This window comes from Pogona vitticeps, chromosome 3 (assembly GCF_051106095.1).
Source record: "Pogona vitticeps strain Pit_001003342236 chromosome 3, PviZW2.1, whole genome shotgun sequence".
NCBI lineage: Eukaryota > Metazoa > Chordata > Lepidosauria > Squamata > Agamidae > Pogona > Pogona vitticeps.
This window is the reverse complement of record NC_135785.1, coordinates 263,461,465-263,471,009: the sequence shown is the minus strand read 5'-3', so window position 1 is coordinate 263,471,009 and position 9,545 is coordinate 263,461,465.

Sequence of the window (9,545 nt, the reverse complement as noted above, 5' to 3'; positions counted from 1 at the left end):
GCTTTCCCTTCCACTTGTGTCTGTTCTTTCCTCAGCTTACTTCTGTGTATAAGATGACCCTCAATTTTAAGACTAAAGATTTTAGACAAAATAGTCTTATACACAGAAAAATACGGTATTTTATTTTTAGCATCCCTTGGCCAAACTCTTGCTGTGGCTTCATGGTAGCACGTCCTATGCCAGCTCCCCAACTGAGCTTCCTGGCACCTTCAGCCACTCAGCGGGAGCCCCGTGGAAAACCTTTGCAGCCCTGTTGGTTAGAGGATTGTGGGAGGTGGAGGAACTTCCTAAGATTAGGTATCCTCCAGTCTCGAGAGACTATGGTATCCTGCTCTGTATGGAGGACTTGGAACAGTGTCTGGTATGGCTGAGAAGGCCAATTTGAGAATGACAATCCCTCCCAATCCTTTCTAGCCTCCTAGAGTGGTCACACAGACCAGATGGGCAGGATACAAATCAAATCAAATAAATAAATATAAAATTCCACACTGAAGACAAGTGCAATCTGACTCCTGTCCAGCTCCCTGATTTTGCTGCTTTCGGGACCGCCTCTTGGCCTCGGCCTGCTGTACCAGTGTCTCTTCAAATTGGGAGAGGCCGTGATGCAACGCCTGCCTCCAGGCTGAATAGTCAGATGTCAGGGTTTCCCATCTATTGAGGTCCATTCCTAAGGCCTTCAGATCCCGCTTGTAGATCTTGTATCGCAGCTGTGGTCTCCCTCTGGGGCGCTTTCCCTGCAGTAATTCTCCATAGAGGAGATCCTTTGGAATCCGACCATCAGCCATTCTCACGACGTGCCCAAGCCAACGTAGACATCGCTGTTTCAGTAATGTATACATGCTAAAAAATGCCAGCTCGTTCTAGGACTACTCTATTTGGAACTTTGTCCTGCCAGGTGATTACCAAAAATCCGTCGGAGGCAACGCATATGGAAGGTGTTCAGCTTCCTCTCCTGCCGTGCATGAAGGGTCCAGGACTCGCTGCAGGACAGGCGTGTGCTCAGGACACAGGCTCTATAGACCTGGATCTTGGTGTATCTGCCATCAGCTTCTTATTGAGCCCTACTCTCTTTGTGAGTCTAGAGAACATGGGAGCTGCTTTGCCAATGCGTTTATCCAGCTCGACCTCTAGGGAGGGAGTGTCGGAGATCGTTGAGCCAAAAGTCTAAAGGTCTCTTGCAGGCTCGGGGCATTTCAGCCCAGAGTTACTCCCTGCAGGGTGCCCCTGAGCATGTGGGGAGTTCCTTCAAAGGAAGCTAGCAGCTTAAAGCAATTAGTAAAATGTCTACTAACCAGCGAGGGTCAGCTCCCTGGTGTTTCCCCCCGGGGAAGGAAAGTTGGCTTTCTCATGAACAGCAAGGTCAGGCCGAGTGGCTGCTTGAGAGGTTTGGCAAGGCCTCCGAATTAACCTCTGGTTATGATATGATGAGCGAGGGGGATAAAACCTCCATCCCAATGTGGAGAGGCTAATTGCAGGTTGGCAGCCGCTAAAGCCCACGCTGGGAGCAGCAGCAGCAGGTGGGTCTCTGGGAGCCAGGATTGACGTACGTGGACCGTGGTGCCACGGGACCCACCCTCGGAGCAGCGAGACCTCTGGCCGGTCGGGCATGAGGCACTTCGTCAGGGCAAGACGGAGAGCTGAGGTCAAACGTCGGGTGCGCTGGGTCACATCCAGCCTGTTGGGGCTGACAGAAGGTCAGCGGTGACGTTGATGGGCAGAAGCCGGCCTTTGAGCCAGGCCCCGGTGACGGAAGAAGGAGCAAGAAGTCAAGACGATGAGAAGCCGCCGGGAAAAATATAACCAGTAGTTATTCAAGAAACTGGAAATATTTCAGGCCACACGTTCCAGGCCCTCCAGAGATATGAACTGGTTTTTCACCATCTTTTGCTTTAGTTGTTTTTTTAATATGTATAGTTAGTTTCGAGGGAGGTCTTTTTGTTTAATGTTTTAACTTTGGCTGGTTATTGAATTTGTATTTACTTCTTTCTTGATGTTTTGGTGGTAAGCCGCCTTGGGTCCTTTCACAGAGAAAGGTGGGGGGTAAACAAACAAACAAATGATCCACCTTCCCCGTTTTCTTCTATTCCTCTGTTTCCGCCCCTTCTAAACTTGTGAAGATGCTTAAACGCCAGAGAGTGGTTTTAAAAAGCCAACCGGTGCATATTTTCTCCCTTGGAACCTTATTAGGCCTTCCCATGAAAAGTTATGTCCTTGCGAGACGCTTTGGGCCGCTCAATTCCCCACACTTTAATAGGTCATCGTGCTTTCTTTGGCTTGGCGCGTGCTTTTTTACTGACGGCTTTTCACGCCCCTGGTATGAACCATTATGGAATTTTCTTCATCGGATCGGGCGATTCAGCTTTGAGGGAGTCTTGTTATAATGTTAGCCAAATATTCTTCAGAGGTTTGGCTTATTGCTCACCTGGAAATCCACGCCAAAGTAAAAGGTGAGCAATAAATCAATAAATCTATTGATTTATTTATTTTTCCTCTTAAAATGATGCCCCTCTCTTCTCCTATCCAGAACAGAGGCACTGTCTGGCGGTGTGAAATTCATCTTCAGATTAGATTTCTCTTGATTCAGTACCTGGGTGGCACAAATCACCCAGCGCTAAACGTAAAAATTTGGTTTCCACCTAGTGCTAATTCTGCAGTATTTCTGCACTTTGCAAACATAATGCAAATGAGTGGATCTGCCTCGGTGCTGTTACCTGGGCTCATTTATCCTGTCTTGACATCTAGCAGAAATTACAAAGCTAAAAGCCTTCCCTCTGACACTGAAAACTACCTCTGAGGCCCTGAAGCCTTTACTAGACAGAGCATAAGAAACTTTGGATTTTGTTCATCGGAATGATTTTGAAAGGAAATCAAAGCATTCCTCTCTCTTTCAGTTCCTCTAGTTATAACTTAAGAGAAACCTAATGTGATGCCGTGGATAGAGTGCCAGGCTTGGACTTGTTAGCCCTGGGTTTGAATCCCCACTCTGCTATGGAAACTCGCTGGGGGATTGGAACTGGTTAAAATCTCTCCTTGAACATCTCGTTGTTATTTAGTTAAGTCGCGTCTGACTCTTTGTGACCCCACGGACCAGAGCACACCAGGCCCTCCTGTCTTCCATTGCCTCCCAGAGTAGGGTCAAAGTCATGTTGGTCGCTTTGGTGACCCTGTCCAGCCATCTCGTCCTCTGCCATTCCCTTCAGATCCTGAAGCTGAGACTCCAGTACTTTGGCCATCTCATGAGAAGAGAAGACTCCTTGGAAAAGACCCTGATGTTAGGAAAGTGTGAAGGCAAAAGGAGAAGGGGACGACCGAGGACGAGATGGTTGGACAGCGTCAGCGAAGGGAGCAACATGAATTTGACCCAAATCTGGGAGGCAGTGGAAGACAGGAGGGCCTGGCGTGCTCTGGTCCACGGGGTCACGGACATGATTTAACGACTAAACAACAACAAATTGGGTCTAATCCTTCTCTGGCTGATCCCCCCTGTCTTAGCTGGGATTCAGTGACAGTCTCTTTGGGTGGATTCCAGCCTCTGAATCCTTCTCCCTCTGGGAAGAAGCCGGGGGGGTGTTGTCTTCCTGTAAACGTGCTTTTTCTGATAGCTTTGCAGGATGGCCGCCTTCTACTTGGGTGGGTGGGTGAGGAGGGGAGCCTCCCGATTCCTTCCTTTCCCGGTTTATTGGCACCGTAAAAGCATCTTGACCTTCACCGTGCTCCAGGAGGTTGTTGCCTCATCCGGCTCAGAAATGACAGTGCAAACGGAGCATCGTTTTCCAGAGGATAAGACACCCCGAAAGCAGCCGCCACCCACCCACTCCCTGCCTGAGTGCCAGGTCAGGAAAAGAGCAAGGATTTCAGCACACCAAAAACTCTCTCCTTTTCCACCCACCTACTCCAGACCATGCAAGGCGTCTTGCTTCCACTGGTTGGAGAAGCTCATTCGTTTTGCTGGAAATAAAAACACAAGAGACAGTCATTTAAAAATGTATTCCGGTAAGAAGGTTTGGGTGATGATGATGGAAGACAAGTCGGTGCAAAGGTTAGCTCAGTGGGCTGCGCGGGTGGGGAAAGAAGCAGATGAAAAACAGGACAGCTGTTACGTCGTGTATTGCAGTGTTTTTGAATTTCTGGTAAAATTCTTTTTGCTACACAATAGAAGTACAGAGACCGGCTGGCAGAGAATAGCTACTGTTTCTCTGGCTTGTTCACCCCTTTCTCATAAAGCGGCACTTAAAATCTCAGTAACTCAGTCTGAGACCTTTGTAAACTTGTCCTTCCAGTTGCCTGCAATTACGGGCCTGTTTGTGTATGCGGCTTTCCTTTCCACACATATACAGTGGTGCCTCGCATAGCGAGGTTAATCCGTTCCGGATTAACCTTCGCTATAGCGAAACATCGCTAAACGGAATAAAAAAAGCCATAGAAATGCATTGAACTTTGTTCAATGCGTTCCTATGGCTTGAAAACTCACCGTTCAGTGATGTTTCTTCATAGCGCCGCCATTTTCGCGCCCTCGTTAAGCGAGGGCAGGGCGCGAAAATGCGGCGCGGACCTTCCAGCGGCCATTTTGGAACCGCCGATCAGCTGTTCTCCCCGGCTTCGTTATGCGAAGATCGCTAAGCGAATCGCTTAGCGATCTTCGCAAAGCGAAAAAACCCCATAGGGGCCATCGCTGAGCGAATGCTCCAGCGATGGCCCAGAGTGCCTCGTTAAGCGATTTCATCGCTCAGCGAGGCACTCGTTAAGCGAGGCACCACTGTACTTAGCAACCAACTGAACAGATCGACAGCAAACAAACAGCTGCCTCCAACAGACAAAAGAGAGGGAAAAGAACACTCGCAGAGAGGCAGGACTCCTTTTGAATTCAAGGCTTGAAGAAAAAATGGGTTAGTCCTGGATAAGTACATAACCGCTCCAGCCCAGAGTAGTCTGTCATAGTCACTAAATCACAGGCAAGCATGCAAGGTTGCAAATAAACTCCAAAAAAGAGGTCGTTTTCTAAATCTATAGCCTGGGAGTCTGGGAATGTTGCATACAGCCTTCGTTTTGCCCATTTCCAAAGGGGTTCTCATCACCCCAGAAAAGGGCCAGAAAAAGATGGAAGAAAGACCTCCTCCGTGGTGAACTGGAAGGGTTTTGGAGAAGTTCTCCGTTTGGACTTCAGTTCCCAGAATGCTTTTACCAGCAGGGCTGACGGGGAGGTTTTGAGAACCGTGACCTACGAACAAAATCCTGCCTGGAGAAAACCCAATGCCTTTCAGTGTTCTTAATATCAGAAGAATATTTGACCAAGAGAGGACATGATCCCCATCTGCATTTCACAGGCAGCAAAGAGAGGGAGAAAAAATATATCTTGCTCCCTTGTGATACCAGAAGGACCCAATGAGCCCTAAGTGGAACTTGCATATTTAGGAGAAGACTACCCGCTGCCAAAAATCCCCAGGTGTTGGCGAGAAACAATAACATCCCAACGAGGGACCGAAAACCCCTTCGAGTCGTCCTTGTTGATTTCCCTTGTAGAGTGATTTGACTTTTGGTGAACTGCGATCCAGACAGGAGGTTTTCCAGTCTTGGTTCTATCTATCTGTTCTCTGCCAGCTGGCACATCCACCTGCATGCTGACCCTGGAGGGCTAGGGATGCCTATTTTACTTGTGACACCTAGGCCTTCGGAATCAAACTGACTAATAGATGGAAGCAGAAGCTAGAGAAGCTCAGTTCTCTCTGCCAGAAGAAGACCAGGAGCAAACTGTGGTACAGACGATGAACTGTTACTGTAGAAAAATTTAATTAAAACTGAAGAAGGAAAAGACTCACGGCATTCATGATCTAAAGCTCATCAGCTTCTCCCCGCCTGTTCTGGCGAGATCTCTACCCCACTCACTGGCAGAGGAAATACCTCTTCCCATTAAGCACATCTCTTAAAGAGCATCGTCCTGCGTACCTCCATCAAGGAGTCCTCCGCTCCCTATCGTTGTGCTCCTTAAAATTTTCACTAGGAAGCCCATTCCACGATTGGATGAGTCCATTGTAACCCTATTTCCATCCTGGAGGGGAAAGGGGTTTAATGGCTATTCTGCAAGCTTGCAAATAGAGACCTGAAGGTTACAGGAGAGGGCAGAAACGAGAACCGGAACAGCAGCATCAGTAAATAATAGCAGTTACAAATCACCACCCCCTATTCATTTCTTTGCAGGTGGAAACCTCTCCTCCACTTGAACCTTAGCCTAACTAGACCCCACTGTCTGATCGTGCTTAGTAGTCAGAAGTCATGGAGAGTGGGGGCTTCTATATGGACTTTTGAATGGGGCACAGGTCTTTCCGTAGTTTGATGATTCGATAGGGTTTCCCCCTTTAATTAATTAATTCAATCAATCAATCAAGCAAGCAAGCAATCAAGCAATCAATCTGTTTTTAATTCTATCTGTTAGCCACCTTGAGTCCCGGTTTTTTTCCCAAATGGGAGGAAAGCTGAAGTTATAACATAATATAGATAGGTAAGGTCCAAAATCAGAAGACCAAAAGTGTTGGTGCACCCCTTCGGGCTTTGGCCGTGTGTGAGAGATTGACCACTGGAGCAGTGGTTCTTCAATGGGGGTCCCCAGATGTTCTTGGACTACCACTCCCAGAAATCCTGGCCAGCTCAGCTCATGGTGAAGGCTTCTGGGAGTTGTAGTCCAAGAACATCTGGGGACCCAAGGTTGGGAATCCTTTCAGTAGCGCCGTGCTTCCCAAACGTTGGGTCACCCAGGTGTTCTTGTCATGTGCTTCCCAGAAGCCTTCACCATCACCTATCCTGGTCAAGAGTGATGGGAGATGTAGTCTAGGAACATCTAGGGACTCAAGTTGGGAGCCACTGCTCTAGGATGGCGGCCATCACCCTCCCCCTCTCTCTTTTGCCCCTAACGCACCGTTTCCCCCAAGCACAAGCGTGTATGTGTGGTTCAGCTCAGGAACAGTTTTGCTGAGGTAAAAAAGGCAAGTAAGGGGAAACTTTAGAACTGAACAATTAATAAAGGCAATTAATAGATTTGGGGATGGGAGACAATTACTGCAAAGATGCACCTTGCCCGAGAAGGGATGTTGGCCTAGCTAGGTGGGGCGTCATGGAAGGCAGAACAAAGCATGTGTGGATGATGGCTGCGGAACATAAACTCTCTCTCTGTTCTCTGCACGTTTGCCCTGCTGCCGGCAGAAGCTTCGGGGGGGCAGGTGGCCAGGGGTGTTTGCTCATCCTCAGGGCAACGTGGCTCGGCTCCAGCAAGCCACGCTTGGCATTCCTGCTCAGGGACTCTCCAGCGTTTAGCAAATTAAATTGGGCAGAAAACTCCCAACCAGGTGGCTCATCTCCTTGAAGAAGACAGGTTGCATAGGGACAGGGGTGGAGGGTTGCCACTGGAAAAGCATGCAAGGCAAGAATTTAGAAGCCCCATGAAAGCCTATTCAAAGGGGGTGTGGCGCCTTTGTGGCTGTCAAGGGTTAGGGTCCTTCCCTTGATAGCCACAACAATATGGTTGGACAAGGTCATCGAAGCGACCAAGATGACTTTGACCCAACTGTGGAAGGCAGTGGAAGACAGGAGGGCCTGGCGTGCTCTGGTCCATGGGGTCACGAAGGGTCAGACGCATGACTTAACAACTAAACAAGAACAACCTTCCTCTAAACTCAGAGCCCGTCTCTCCCCAGAGGCTGTTTTGATGATACGTGAAATGTCCGAAGTATAATCCCCCGGACTTTTCCGTTAGAATCATATAATAACTGAGTTGGAATGGGCTTCTAAGGCCATCGGGTCCAACACACACACACACACACACGCTCAATGTCTTTATTTCATATGGCACAATGGAGTACAGCATTATTGCACAGGACTTCGCAAAGACAATATAAAATAGTTATAAAATGCAAAGTGTTAAAAGAATAAATGTTACGAGATTTGAACAACACGTCATACGAATCGTGAATAATTAGTGAAATAAATTATGTAAGAGCAGTTGTAAGAGTGACTAAGCCAGAGGCCAGTTATCTAAAACATTTAGCCGTGGTGCCCTCAGGATGAAGTAGTTCTTGTAGGGGGCCAAGGAACCTTCTAAGGGGGCCTTCAAAAGCAATGTGATGTAAAGTTTGTGGGACATACCCACAGTCACAATGAGGATGATTGTCCAGCCCCCATTGATGCTTCCAATATTGGCACCTGCCATGGTTAGTTCAGATCCAGTTAAGTGCTGTCCAGTGGGTTCGGAGATTTGAGTCTAAATATTTGATCACGGCAGTCCTTGTGTATGGATAATAGTTGATTTGCCTCACATTTCTGCCACTCCCTTTTCAAAGCTGATGGTCTTCTAAGGTGTAGAGGGTGGTATGTTCGATAGCAATGGCAGCCACTTGGAAGACGTCAATGTAATCGTCCCCTGCTCCATGCGAGAATCCAGATCAAAGCAGATCTGACAGGTGGCTGTCCATTTTCTCCCTCAAAGGCCTCCAGTGTTTGAGTGTTCACCCCCCCCCCCAGAATTGGTTCCATCGTTGTACTGCTCTAACAGTGAAGAGATTTTTCCTGACATTCAACCAAAATCTGCCTTCCTATAGCTTGAGCCCATTCTTACATGTTCTGCACTCTGCAGTTACTGAGAACTGATCCTCCTCCTCCTTTGTATGACAATCTTTCAATTGGTTTCATCGTCGTACTGTTCTAACAGTTAGGAAGTTTTTTTCCCTGATCTTCAGCCTAAATCTGGTTTCTTGTTGTTTGATCTCCTTATTCCATGTCCTGCGCTCTGGGATGATCGAGAACAGTTTTTCGAGTGGTTTTACCTGTTCTACTCCCCCCCCAGGTGAGTTTCCTTGCCAAAGCTGGGGAAATAAATATTGGTGTCCTGAGTCCTCTCATTCATTTCTCCATCAGAGCAGAGGTACCAATTGCTGAATCCTTCCTAAGAGCCCTCTAAAACTTTACAGACCTTCAGGGAAACATCAGAAGCCAAATACTTAAACCACTGAGCTTGCTTTCCATTTGAGTCCCAATAATGCCAAAGCTGCCAGTATCGCAGGCCAATATCATAGCTCTCCCACCATTAACATTAAACAATTACTTGTAAACTTTTTCTTTCTCTTCCTGCCTCTTTGGCTTGTCCTCTTGTTTAACAAAAAAAAAGTACACCTGTTCGCATCAACTGGTTAAATCTGGGGCCTTTTCCCTACACTGTGCTCAGGTAGCGGAGCTGAGAAACAGGAGGTTGTTTGCTACGTTACCTCCCTCTCAGCTTCTCAGAGGCCTTGGCTGCTTGTCAGGGCTGTTGTGTGTGTGCGTGTTTGTGTGTAAATGCCTTACGGGCCACTGGCTTTTCTCTGCCCAGGCACACCATGTGCCACGACATTATGGAGACCATGAAAGAAAACACAGGACAGCAATGATCTTTATCCACATTGACATGTCATGAATTTTTCCTGTAGAAACAGAGTCAGTTGCAGGGAAGGAAGAGTTAACCTTCTCCAGCTTTCAGCCCCTCCTGCTTGCTTTGCTGAAGAAAACTTGCTGGGGATATTTTA